Here is a 15,472-nt window from a genome sequence, read left to right as displayed (position 1 = left end):
ACTGAGCCATCCTAGAGACCCATGCTCTTGTATCCAACATGTCATAAGTAAGAGCTGCTAATAGAGGTACAAATCCCACCAAGGGAGTAGGTAAACTATTTTCACAATTATAAATGGGCAGGGCAGAGTGTTACATTCTCGCCTTATGACTTAATTCTGCTAGTCAGAGATGAAAATACTACATAGAGATCTGGATGAGTTATGGAGCCAGGTATCCTATGTTCTAAATCTAGCTACTGCTTGCTATAGGAGCATTGATGTGGAAATCTTTAATCCAGGGGAAAATTCTCTTCATCTGTAAATCAGGAAGAATAAATAGTAGTTATCCCAGAGGTGTAGTTATCAGGATTGAATAGAAAAGTACTGTAAAGCACTTAGTTAGTTACACTGATGGTAGTTATTAATGGCATTATTACTGTTATTAATGATAAGTATACTTTTTGACATCTTTTCTACCATAGAATTATACAATGTGGAGGTAGCTTTAGATTCAAGCATTCATTCAGTAAACAAGTATGGACCACCATGCCAGACACTTGGCTAGACATTGTAAATACAGAGATAATGAAACATCATTGCTAACCAGAGTCCTCAGAGCAGGCACACCTTCTAAAGTATTCAAGACAGACAGACATTTACTTGTAACCTGAAATTTTCCTAGTGATGAAAATTCCAGCAACATAATTTTTGCTGGACAGATGTTACTTTAAATTTTCAAACTCAGTTCTTCTCAGTGGTTATAACAATAGCAATGAAACAAATAAACAATGTTCTACCATATCTGAAATCTGAAGTTTATCATTGTTCCAATTATTATAAATGTAGAACAGACCACTGAAGCATAGGTGGTTTATAGTAATAATAGTTTTATTTTTCCTGTGGTTTCTTTGATTCAGGAACTGGGAAAGCCCATAGATGTGATTTTTTTTTTCCATAATGTCTGGGAACTCAATTAGAAAGACGTGTGGCTGGAGATAATTAATGGTAGTAGGCTTGAGCCATCTGAAGTCCATTCCCTCAAATCTCTGCTAAATGGTACTTGTTATTGGCTAGGACAGGTGTCCTCAAACTTTTTAAACAGGGGGCCAGTTCACTGTCCCTCAGACTGTTGGAGGGCCGGACTATAGTTTAAACAAAAAAACTCTGAACAAATTCCTATGCACCCTGCACATATCTTATTTTGAAGTAAAAAACAAAACGGGAACAAATACAATTCACACTGTTTCATGTGGCCTGCAGGCCGCAGTTTGAGGACCCCTGGGCTAGGGTCTGAGATTAACCTGATGATCATAACAACCGTATGTTACTTTGCTATTTAGCTATTTGAGCTCTTCACAGAATGGAAGTTGGATCCTAAGAGATCATACTAAGAGAATAGGATGGAAATTGTACCACTTATTATTACATTACCATAAAAATCACATAGGATTAGTTCTACTATAATCAAAGCTCACCCAGAACCATGAAGAGGAAACATATCTCTTAGCTCCTGAAGTGCTAAATTAACATTTTAAAGAAATCACGCGGAATAAGAGATATTGCTGTAAGCATTGTTGGGACACATAATCCGTCACAATGCTAAGACGGTACAGTTGACATTATCAGAACTCACATTATCATGAACAGATTTTGGAATTGATCTCATTCAGTATGCTGGTGAGGAAACTGAGTCTAGAGAGATAAAGTAATACCATTTATCTGAGCAGGAAATATTTTGATATTTTGCACATTTGGAAATTACCTTTATCCTTTGAACCCCTCCCACAAGCTTCCATGCCCTACTCTCATAATAATCTGTTCAGGCTGCCTTAACAAAATATCACATATGGGTGGCTTACCATTAGAGACATTTTTTTTCTCTCACAATTTTGCAGCCTAAACAGGCCAAAATCAAGGTGCCACCAAGATAGGTTTCCTTCTGAGGCCTCTTCTCTTGACTGTCACACTATGTGCTTATGTGGCTTCGTTGCGCATGCTTGGAGAAAAAGAGACCTCGCAGACTCCTGGTGTCTCCTCTTATAAAAACACTAATCCTACTAGATCAGGGTCCCACCCTTAGGATCTGATTTAGCTTAATATCTCCTTAGAAGTTCCATGTGCAAATAACATTTACACTAGGATTTAGATTTCAATGTATGAATATTGGGTAGGACATAAACATTTAAATTTCTCTCCCCCCCCCAAAAAAAAAAACCTCACTAACAGAGGCTAATGCTATTTATAATGCTACCTTTTATGCTCAAAGTTATCCTAGAGTCATTGCCAACAACAACCACCAAAACTTTCACTAATCCTAATTATTCCATCCTTGTTTGGTCTTTCTCAAGAATTTTGTGCTCTGTATCCTCAATGATGTCACAGCCTTGGAGATATTTAAGCTGTCATTACTTCTGCTTTTAAAATGTATCCAATAGAACTGAGTTTGTCAATGCCTACTCATTACTTTTGCCTAATAAATGCCTCAAGTATCCTAGCAAGCTAAACTTTTTTTTTGTAGAGACAGAGTCTCACTTTATGGCCCTCGGTAGAGTGCTGTGGCCTCACACAGCTCACAGCAACCTCCAACTCCTGGACTTAAGCGATTCTCTTGCCTCAGCCTCCCGAGTAGCTGGGACTACAGGCACCCGCCACAACGCCTGGCTATTTTTTGGTTGCAGTTTGGCTGGTACCGGGTTTGAACCCGCCACCCTCGGTATATGGGGCCCGCGCCTTACTGACTGAGCCACAGGTGCCGCCCCAAGCTGAACATTTTTAAGCACAAAAACTGAGCCATTATCAGAGCCCATATCATGTTTCTGATGTATGTAAAATTTATCATTACATATGAATAAGGAATTAAAAACAAAATTGAAAAAATGAAGACATTATATAAAAGGATGAGGACAACCAGGTATTTTCCTTTTTTATGGCTTTCACTGAGATTATATTGTATAATTTTTTGATATATGTTAGAACAGACTCTAGACTCCATCAGATGGGAATACAATGGTCACCTTTAAGATAGTTGAAACTGCCAGCTATTTCAATTAAAAGAATACTCTACTCTCATTTAAAAGTTTATGGCTAGTTGAAATTCATTTTCTTCATCTGCTGGTAAAGAAACATCTTAGCATATTGGCCTCACTGCCTAGTACAGAAATGCACTAATGAAGAGAAAATCTTTGAAATGCAGAAGGCATAAAAAGACTGAATTCCTGACCCTGTTGTGTGATCCGAATTTGTACTCAGCTTTGTTCTTTGTTAAGCCCACTCTGAGGTCGATTTGGGAATCTTGATGAGGAAGTGCTGACCTTTAAAAATACAAACCGTGCCTCTTAAAAATGTTCATGCAAAACACAATTTTTGATCTAAGATCTCCAAGCCTTGATGGTTTGGATGGGGCATGCTTTTTATGGAGCACCTACGTTTTCTTTGGTTGCCTCTGACAAATTTGGGAAACACATTAGCCATGTAGTCAACATCTTTAGTGGTTATACAACATAAAGCTTTCTGAATCGCTCCCAATTCACTAAACATAAAAGGACTAAGGACAGGAAGTTTACATCTTAGATTGGAACACGAATACTGAATCTCAGAGGGTCAATTTATAATTTGTGAATTAGGCACTATTTTTTCCTCTTTCTATAATATATTAAATTTTTTTACCATATTTTCCCTACTGAGACCAAATTGATTTCATTTGATTTTATTTGATTCTATAAGGCCCAGTGCCAGTGCAATGAGGCACAGTGATATTTATAGGAAAACAGTCTGTGACCTGAAGGAATATATCTCCCAGATCAGAATGTAATTAAGTACTAAATATAAAAGACACAACATAATAAGTTTCCTAAGGAAATGAAAACCATATTTCTGTGTAGGAAGCCTAATGTCGATGTGGTGTCTAAGCCTAAGGGATGGTGAAGTTTCAATATGAAGAAATGCCAGAGGGAGCATTCAGGGTCCATGGAGAACATGAACAAAACACAGAGATTTGTTCTCACCTGTGCCAAAAGTCTACTGATGAGAAGAAAATTAGTTAAGTAAATTACTTTGTGAGATACTCACCAAGAGCTATTTCATTCTGTAGTAAAATATTCCGTTATTGTGGAAAGGTATGAATGAATAGTGAAATGTTTTTGTCTAAGGACACTTTTTACATCCATCACCTAGACCCTGAATTTGAATCTCTATTCTCTCCTCATGAATGGCTATTGCTTCTTACACAAAATTCTAATACTTACTGTGATTTCAAGTATGGCCAGATATTAGTTATCCAGAGCTAAATAAAGGTGAACCACACGTAATTTATGCTCCTGAATAGAGAAGAGTGAGATGTTTTTGGGGAAACATGTTGTGTGGACTCCACTGGGCCTCCAAGGACACAACCCAGAGACAAATGGGCTAATGAAAGGGGATTACTCTCAAGGATGGATAGTAATACGCAGAGGAGGGAGATCTATCAGGAGAGAGTGTACAGACTTCCATGAAAATGAAACTTATTGGTCAAAATAATTTACTGAACCAGAATTTCAAGTTTAGCTCTCTATTTAATTTACCTTCCTGGTTGTCTGAACTACAAGCTCTACACTCATCATGTTCAACTATAGTCTTTGGGTTTCCCAAATGAAAGACACAGTCAATCTCACTGAAAAACCCATACCTTGATTCCCTATCCTAAAATGTTTGGCATCTCTTTTCTATCTTGGGAAATTCTTACTAGTTTTTCAAATTCAGCTCGAAATGTTATTTTCCTGTATATTTTCTTAAATTTTTTCCCACTGGACTCTGTCATTATCTATTTAGAGTTGACTTAATGCAACTTGTTGAGAATCTCTTAGATAAACTGAATCATAAAATTACAATTTTGTCTATATCCCTATCTCCCTCATTATACTTTGTCCCTATGGGTACAGAAACTGAGTCTTTTTGGAATTACATTTCTGTGGCGCATAGCATACATCCCACTGTAAGTAGCCTTTCTGTATTTTTCTATTCAATAAAAATAGAAAAATTTTTATTTTCTATTAAAAATAAATAGGGGCAGGGGTGAAAATAACATGAGAGTGGCTAAGCATCAGCATCAGATCAGTGTGACACTTCCCCAGCATGTTTTTAGGAGGACTCAGAGGTTGAGATTCCAAGTCCAATTGTATCAACATACTTGACCTTTAACAAGACAGTTTAAGATTATTATCCTTGCAGCATTTGTCTTAAACAGATAGCTTAGTTAAATAACTAAGTTATTTAACATGTGGCTAGCATGAATCATGCTAATCATTTTCACTGCATGTTAGAGTAACTAAAACATCAGTATATACTGACATAAATAAGTATTAGTCATGGTTTTTGAATATCTTATGATCTGGTGGGGCAAGTAGGATTTGAATAATTATGAAAGAAAGAAAAAATATCCTTTTAATGAGATTAGTGTATGATTACTCAGAGGCCAGAGGCCAGATTGGCTGCTGTCTATGTAAGGGACAGGATGAAGGCCGGACTGACTGAACAGTGGGTTGTACATTGGTGAGCAATCATGGATAATGCTACATCTATGTTGACAGAGACAAAGTGGAAGTGACAACGCAGACACTTACCAGCTCACAGGTTAAAAGGCAACCAAACATGAACTGAGCTCCCCTTTTGTTCTGGGTAATAGTAAAAACTTCAGTAATTGCTATGAAGTATATTTTGAAATATTCCTGTTTGTATGGAGAAAAACAATAATCTTCACAATTTTCCTGATTGTTCAAGATTGTTAAGACTCTTTTAGGATTGGCTACTATGAAAAAGGTGAAGTGAAACCAAGATTACAATCCTAGTTTATTTAATTCCCAAATCATTCTTTGCTCCCTTCATTTTCTTTCTTTCTTTCTTTCTTTCTTTCTTACTTTCTTTCTTTCTTTCTTTCTTTCTTTCTTTCTTTCTTTCTTTCTTTCTTTCTTTCTTTCTTTCTTTCTTTCTTTTTTCTTTCTTTCTCTCTCTCCCTCTCTCTCATAATGTCACACTGGGTACAATGTGTGACATCATCATAGCAACCTCAAACTCTTGGGTTTAAGCAATCCTACTGCCTCAGCCTCCCAAGTAGCTGAGAGTACAGGTATGCACCACAATGCATGGCTAGTTTGTTCTATTTTTTTTTTTTTTTTTTAGTAGAGATAGAGGTCTCACTGTTGCCCAGACTGGTCTCAAACTCCTGAGCTCAAGTGATCCACCCACCTTGGCCACCCAGAGCACTAGGATTATAAGCATGAGCCACTGTACCCTGACTATGCTGCCATTTCTTCCTTAGGCTGAAGTTCATGCAGATATGTGTAGAGTCCTCCATTGAGCAACAGTCTTTACTCCAAGGATGTTCAGGTAAAGAGTTATTCTCATTAATTTTAAAAATTTCCAGATGACAAAAATTAAAAAAAAAATCTAATTTTAAAGGATACTTTAAGAAAAGGTAAAATTATGACTCTCACAGAGACATAAAATAAGTAGGTGTTTTGGAACCTAGGCCCTTATGACGTACATGGTTGCAACTATTTTCTCCTAATTTGTAGACTTTCTTTTCATTTGTTTTGCTTTTGCAATCTAGAAGCCAATTAGTTTGATGTAGTCACACTTGCTTATGTTTTGTTTGTTATGTTGCTGAGCTTTTGGTGTGATATCCAAAATATTCTTGTCAAAGCCAATATTAAGGAGGTTTCCCTCTTTAATCAACTCATATAACTCAAAGGGAAAAAAATTCAGAAAAATGAACAAAGGACTTGAATAGATATTTCTTAAAAGGAGATAGGGCAATAGCTAACAAGTTTATAAAAATATGCTTGACATCCTTAATCACTTGGAAAATGCAAATCCAAACCACAACATGATGCTCACACCTGTTCAGATGTCTATTATCAAAAAGATAAGATGTAAGTTTTGTCAAGTATGCAGAAAAAAGGGAAACTTTGTGCACTGTTGGTGTACAAAGCGATTATGGAAAACAGTATGGAGAATCCTCAGAAAATTAAAAATTGAACAGCAATATGACCTAGGAATGCCACTTCTGAGCACATACATCAAAGAAATTCAAAGAAATGAAATTGGCACCTCATAAATATATCTAGAGTCCCACATTTATTGTAGCATCATTCATGATGTACCTGAGATATAACAACAGTCTAAGTGTCCACTGATGAATAAATGGGTAAAGAAATTTTATACACACCACGGAACATTATTTGGTATTTAGGAAATAAGGAGAGATTGACATTTCAACAACTTGGATGAATCTGGAGGACATTAGGCTGAGTGGAATAAGCCCGGCAGAAGGAAATACTGGATTGTCACACTTATATTCAGAATCTAAGAAACAGCCTAATATATAGAAAAAGAGAATTAAACAGTAGCTAGCTAGGATTGGCAGAGTACGTATTTATAGTCACAGAGTACAAATGTACAGCCATGCATGGTGACTAATTCAAATATCTAACCCACAGCATGAGGACTGTAAATAATAATACTGAATTGTATATCGGCAATTTGCTAAGACTTTAGGTACTCTTACTACGCACACATATGCACACAGAGTAAGTGAGATGATAGACGTTTTAACTTGCCTGATTCTAGGGATCACTCATTATGCATGTATATGAAGAGCATCAGGCAGTACACCTATAATATAGCAATAAAAATCTGGTAAACTGGAAGTATACTTGGTTATTAACAATAAGTATACAATACTTAAAAATAAGCAACTAAATGAACAGCTGTCAAAGATGTTATTTAACTCATTAATAAGGAAATTCATGAGATGGAATAATCAGTTTAAAGACAAATTAAAAAATACACTTTTATAGATTAGGAATATTAATATTTACTTGCAAGTGGCCCCAATTTAATTATTTTATTGGAGGACAGGGTGCCCAGCCACCAAACAGAATTAATTTTCAAAAATTATTTTGAATTACTGACTCTGAGACTCTCAGTTACAACTTGTAGAGTTCTAGATAGCTAAAAAATAATAATAATAATAAAAAAAAAAGGAAGAATGAAAGTAAGACCAGAAGCAAAAGCAATTAGTCTGCAAATATGCAAAAGTGGTTGCTAAATCAGGGACTATTTTCTACTGAAGACATCAATAATATTTTTGTTTATTCCAACTATCTTTACATTAACTTAAGTGAAAAGAATGCTTGACCATAAGGGTATACTAGAATGTTTTGTACTATAAAGCGGAAGACTGCAGTATTCTAACTGGACAATTTACAAGGTACCACTGTAGATGGAGGAAGGAAAAACAGAAGTGGATAATTCTGAGCAAATAAAGGTATCTCTAGCCACTACATTATTTTAGGGCTAAATCTTTAAGACAATTTCTATACAAGACAGAGACATGCGTAACATGAAAGACTTGGTAAGTCAGTGGCTGTCAAACTGAAATACATAGGTCTAGCTTTCAAACTAGAAAACTGAACACAGGAGATATGTTTTATGATGATCCTGTAAAGCACACACAATGAAACAAATGTCTTCTAAAATAGTAAAAATATCCCTCTGACATAAAATCTATTCTATTCTATCATGTTTAAAGAAATGTTGGCTATAATCTACTGAATTTATTTTATGACCCTCAATAAACCATGCCCTACAGTTTAGAAACCATGATTTAAGTAAAGCATGAAAACAAATGGATCCTAGAAATCAAAATATAATCTAATTTCACAAACTTACTATGTTTAATATAGTAAAAAGAAGAACCCACTGATGAGGTGCCAAAGATGGAGCTTAGCCTGATGTTGGGGAGGTGAGGAGGAGGAAATCTTTGAAGGTGAATGGGGGGGAAATTCCAGGTCTGAATTTCTTCTGTATGTTGAGAAAACAAATTTTATCAGTTCAATCTGTGTTGATAGTACTCTGAGGAAATGAGTAACCATAACCAAAATCATAAGATTAAAAAAATGAACTCTGGGGGGCTCAAAGGAGTAGGGCGCCAGCCCGATATGCTGAAGGTGGCGGGTTCAAGCCTAGCCCCGGCCAAAAACTGCAAATAATAATAATAATAAAATAACTCTGGAAAATAACAGGACATTTTCATACTAAAACCTCAAAAGATAAGCTGGAAGAAATAATTTATTTTATTGGATCTAAAGCAAAGCAAAGGATGTTTTATCATTATTTTCTTGAAATAGAATAGCTCAATGTAGTAACCTACTTTCTATAAATATGCCTTTTTATATAATAATCTCTATACATTTTTGGTACTCATTATAGTAATTTTTCAATCAATTTAAGCATTACATACTTTGCTCTAAAATGCTCAAGGCACCCTGACAATTTGCTTCTGGGGACTCTTTTATTTGGACTCCGCTGTAGAAAACCTTTCTTTTGTCACCCTCTATTATTTTTAAAACTTCTTGGCTATTTCCTTCATGGGTCACTTAATAAAATTTGAAGGATACCTTTTTCTACATAGTTGTAAGAGATTTTCATGAAACTGGGAATTGTCCTAGACAAGCGTTTCTCAAGACTCCAGTGTGCATTTGAGTCATCCAGAAATCTTGTTAAATGCAATTCTTATGTAGCTGGTACAAATGAAACCTGAGAGTCTGCATTTCCAACAAGTTTTCAAATGATAGTAATCTTGCTTACTCAAGGACTACTAATTGAGTAGCAAAGTCCTAGATTTGTAAATGCAAAATCTGAGTTTTGTTTAAGCAATTGTTTGCAGCTCTCACATTTTCTTTGTTTTATCCATGGCAATTTTTAAGAAAATAGAGTGAAAAGCAAGTGCCTGGAAGATAGCAGCCATTTGAAGTCTTAGGCTTATTTAGCCGAGTTTTTTGTGCTGCCTGAAAGTTTATTTAAGAGAAGAAAAATAAAATCTTTATTTTTTAATTTGATAGTTACATATTAAAATTGATAAAGCAGAAGGTACCACTGCACAGACTGTTCTTTATGAAATTTCTATGCCATCATTATCAGATTTTTCACTTCTTTAGTAACCCATTTCATAAAATGTTTGTGTGCGCCTGCTGTGTACCCACCTACTGTGTGCTGAGCCTCAGAAATACACGCGTTATGATATCTACACTACTCCTAATTTCAGCAAGAAGATAAATGCATAGAAAAAAAGTGCAAAACTTTGTCGTGGAATAGGAATTTTTCACAACAAAATAAAACAAGGTAATTTTCATATTGTTTACTTAGAATGGACATTCTAATTACTAAGAAGTAGCAATCTGAGTTTGGACTGTAGGACAAAATGGATGGGTGGAGAATTTGTTTTCTACTTCAATAGGATCATATAACTAGTCTTCTCTTGAAATTTTTTAAGGTGAAAAAGTGCTCTCCTTTCCTATTCTTCATAGTTTGTTTAAAAGAGTTACAATTTAAATTGCTTAATGTACTTTAAATCATCTTCTTGAAGGACCAGAACAAGACCACATGTGTTTATCCACATACTGGAAATGGATAGTAGCTGATTGGAGGCTGAGAAATAAAATAAAACTAATATCTATCTGCAAAAGGTGGATTCCAGTGAGATAGTGACCAATCAGGTTGGTGGGGGATGAGAAGGCTGTCATGAAATATCGTCAACTGAATTTTGTAGTTCACAGAGGATACCAGAAACAGTTTTTGACACTCTTCTTGAGATTCTCTACACTATGTGCTCATATTATCATGCTGACCACAAAAAAGAAAAGAAAAGAGAAGAGAAGAAAGAAAATTAAAGAAAAGAAAAAAAACAACAACAAACAAACAAAAAAAAACCCTGAATTATATTTATGGTAGAATTCTGATATCTGTTTTTCTTGTGTCTTCAGCCATGTCATTAGGCATTCAAATTGTTGGAAGGGAACACATTCTATTTTAAATTCTTTAATATTTTTTTCCTGCCATCTGTGTAGCTTTCTTCTTTCATTGAGAAATTAAATAACAAGTTGACTCTATGTATTTTGGTTATAATTTTGTGTTTTAAATTTGACTTAATTACTTGTAGAAGACAAAATACACTTGAGAAAATGGATGAACCACAAATAACAAATGCTCAGAGGATGGAGAGGTCTGCCTCTACCTGCCTACTTCCCTGTTCAAAGAAACTACCTCTCCCCCAGGTCTTCTACCTGTCTTCTAAAATTGAGTCTCACTCCCAAGACTTAGCTTCATTATGAAGTACCTGCATCTAGACTAGCAGCGATTCTCAACCTGTGGGTTATGACCTCTTTGGGGGTCAAATGACCCTTTCCCAGGGGTCACCTAAATACATCCTGCATATCAGATATTTACATTACGATTCATAACAGTAGCAAAATTACAGTTATGGAGTAGCAACGAAAATAATTTTATAGTTGGGAGTCACCACAACATAAGGGACTGTATTGAAGGGTCACGAGATTAGGAAGGTTGAGAACCACTGACAGAGGATCTGAGGCTGACTTTTGCTGCTTTTCCTTCTCCCCTAGAGACAAGTTCTTAACTGGGTGAGTAGGGGAACATGTGTAAAGATGATGAGGGTAGCTGAGAGAAGTCTCTTCCCATAATGAAGTGACAGCTCAGTTTTAAGCAGCTGTAGCCTGGTGATGGTAGTTGTAGAGATTAAAGTTAATGCTCCATACTATTTAAAACTAATGCTTTGTCACAGTGGCCAGAGGCCAGCTAGCCAAGAGAACGTAAAGAGATGTTCCCGAATTCAGGAAGAGAGCAAGTTGTATTATTTCAGCAACTGAAGGCACAGAGTTCAGCAGGGGAACAATGTAGCCAGGCTAAAATTAGAAGGAATAGAACAGATAAATGATTCCTCAGAAAATTCAGAACCTTGAGAGATAGACAGGTTTCTAAATGAACACAAACTGTGCTGAGCTCAGGCATGGAGGTGCAAACGAGACTGAGTCAATGTGGCCTGCAGAGGGTTTTTTTTCATTCACCTCCTGTGGTGTGAAACCTAAAATTAGCACTAACTATTCTGGGATTCCTTGACATCTGAAACAAAGAGACCCTCAAAAGGCCTAACCACAGTTGCCCTTCCCACTCTGTTGTCATGGATAAAGTCCACTCACCAAATAACCCTCCTTACTAAGGAGAGTAGGCACAGTTCCTGTTTATTCCAAGTAGCAGGTTTTAGTACCCTGCCAGGCCTTGAAATTATTCAAATAATCCAATTACATCCTCCCACAGGAACAAGAGGTCAACTTACCCACTTCATGCTATAAAAAGCCTGCCTCCCATCGCCCCTGCTTGTTCACTTTCTTTCTGAGCACACAGCCTGTGTGGCCCTACATGGTACGTTGTGTCCTCCTACCCCAAATTTGAGCATAACATGACTCATGAACTACTGTTGATCTCATCTGTCTAGTGGCAAGTGTGGTATATTCAGCCATCTCCAGAAACCCATGGCAGAAATCCCTCACTCTTCAAGGAGTCAAAGAGGAAGCTGTTAAAATATCTCCAAACTGTAGCCGGGCGTTGTGGCGGGCGCCTGTAGTCCCAGCTGCTCGGGAGGCTGAGGCAAGAGAATCACGTAAGCCCAAGAGTTAAGAGGTTGCTGTGAGCCGTGTGACACCACGGCACTGTACCTGAGGGCGGTACAGTGAGACTCTGTCTCTACAAAAAAAAAATATCTCCAAACTGGACAAGGCATTCCAGGGTTCATATATGATTCTTACTATTTAGGTAAATGTCTAATTCATACAGGAAACTGGATTTGGTAACTCTAAGGAGAAGCTTCGAAAACAATGCTTACACGTTAGGAGTAACAAAATTCCCTTGCTCCTATGCAGTGTGTTTTTTACAGAATCTCTGAGACCCTAATGCCCCCAGTTTGAATTTCAGAATAATACCCAGAAAATAATGAACACAATTCACATCCTTTCATTGTGGTTCTTTCAATGAAAATGACAGAGAGAAAATCTCCCTCTTCAAATCTTTACTTGGTCTTCCTACGATGTAGCTCACTCCAGTTCATTCAAATAGTCTTCTGATTATTCTCTTTCTTCTTTGGTATTCTCAGATAGCAACGTATTAATTTTTTGTTGGATGATTTATTAAAAACCTACCTGTTTGAAGTGAATAAGGTCAAGAACAAACGACTTGTATGCAATGTCTGTGTGCATACACTCAAACATACAGACCAGACTAAGCTAGTGTCTGTGCTGATCAAGGACTTTCTCATTACTGTTTCCAGGAAAAGAGGTATTACACCCCAGGGCAAGTTAATGGTTAAATAATTTCCAGTGTTCCTTGTACTCTCAAATGAGATATACTAACTAAAACCATTGATTATTTACAAATGTCAAGTGCTCTTTAAATATCACTTCCCTGGTTCTTTATTTTTCACCTTATGTTGATAGCAACATGTACATGAGTAACTTAAACTAAATAAAGCCTATTCATTATTTCCTACATTGGCTGGATAAGAAAGAATGAGAGAAGACACTTTAACAATCTCTGGTCAACTATAGACATGTGATCTTATTAGCCAGCCTAAGTTTTTCACTTTATCTTTTGTTCAAAAATGATTAATAAAATTATTATGGTAGTAAATTACATGCTAAGCAAGTAATCATATTTTCAAATAAAAACAGTATTGGCAAAATGATACTACCTTCAAATTGGACAATGTGCAAAAATATACATAAAAGTTGACTTGAGAGATAGCAAATAAAAATTTTATTCTTTAAAATTTCTTATATTCTCACTTATTGAAACAGAATAAAATGCTCATTTTATTTAAACAAAACAGTCTAAATATATGATATCAAAAAGCATTGAAACCCCCAAATCTTAGAAAAATTAAAAATGAGAAGATGAGAAAAGATAGTCATTGCATATGCAAACAAAACCTAAACAGGGCTGAAATATTAATAAGAGGCAAAGTAGAAGTCAAGATAAAATGAGCTAAATAGGACAAAGAAAGTCATGTTTTCTTGGTAAAATGTAAAATCTACAATGATGATATGAATGTCACAGCCTGCATAGCATTAAAATGTATTAAGTGAAAACTCCTGTAAATCAAGGAAAATTTAGAGGACAGAAGCAGTGAACACTTTAGTACATCTCTTTTGTTCCCAATGAAATCCAACATAAATAAGATAAAGAACATTTAAGTAATACAATTAATAAGGTTATTTAATAATTATATGGCATATATTAAATTTCCTATTCTGCATGCATAAAATGTATCTTCCTTGACATGCACACAGAATACTCTCTAAAGCAATGACATTAAGCACAAAGAATACATCTAAAGGAAGAGACAATACAATTTGGGCCATATTCTCTGAACATTAGGAAATGAATGAGAAATTAATCAAAATCTAAATATGAAATGAAAATAACTACTGAAAAATCAATGTCACACTTCTAAATTTGCTGCTTGGGTCAAAATGCAAAATCAAAACTATAATTGTTGAATAGTTAAAAAAGAGCAAATAAACACATAAAATTAAGTATTTTGTAAAACGTATAGTATGTAAGTTTTCTTGCATTATATAATATTGCTTTTAGTGCTTGCAGCAACTCCAATATAAAATAAGTCAATTTGTATTCGATAAACTCCAAAGCAATGGTAATTTTTACAGGTAATGTCACATACTATGCAGCCTTAAAAAAAGATGGAGAATTTACCTCTTTCATGTTTACATGGATGGAGCTGGAACATATTTTCCTAAGTAAAGTATCTCAAGAATGGAAGAGAAAGTATCCAATGTACTCAGTACTTTTATGAAACCAATTTATGTTTACTCACACTTTCTTATGAAAGATAGATCACAACTATAGCCCAAGATGAAGGAGAGAAATTGAGTGGGAAGGGAGGGAAGGGAGGTTTGATAGAGGGACCACACCTATGAAGCATATTGCAAGGGTACAAGTCAAATCTGTCAAGTATAGAACATAAATGTCTTAACACAATAATCAAGTAAATGAGGTGAAAGCTATATTTAGTTTGATATAAACACTCCAAATTATATATAAATATATAAAATCAATATATTGTACCTCATATATGCATAAATGTATTCATGATCTATATGTATATGACTTAATAAAGGAGGGGAAAGCCCTTCTAGTGAAAAGCCTAGTTTCTTTTCCTATCAAAATAAGGTGTTGCCTTCTAACTTTCATGTATCATTTTGTACCACATCCTGCTCAATGCCTCTCTATTTTTGCTTACAGTAAACATAGATACTAGCAACAAGGTTCTTCTTCCACCCTCTATTCTTGCTTTGTTACATCAAAAATCAATGTTTCTAGAAATAAGTAGTTTCTTTACTGCTCCAAAGAGGTCCATTCATTCAATGTCAAAACCATTCATAATGAAATGGATAATTTTAAAAGATGAGCTTCAACAGTTGTGATATATATTTAAAAAGACAAAAATAGAATGTGTATTTAGTAGTTAAATAAAACTTAGGGATTGAGAAAACTGAATAACTTCAAATGTATTTGAAATATTTTTCAAAAATGGACTGAATTTCTGCCATATACAACAATTACATTAAAATGTATAAAGCAGTAAATT

Source organism: Nycticebus coucang, chromosome 19 (assembly GCF_027406575.1).
Source record: "Nycticebus coucang isolate mNycCou1 chromosome 19, mNycCou1.pri, whole genome shotgun sequence".
NCBI lineage: Eukaryota > Metazoa > Chordata > Mammalia > Primates > Lorisidae > Nycticebus > Nycticebus coucang.
Note: the sequence above shows the minus strand (reverse complement) of the source record.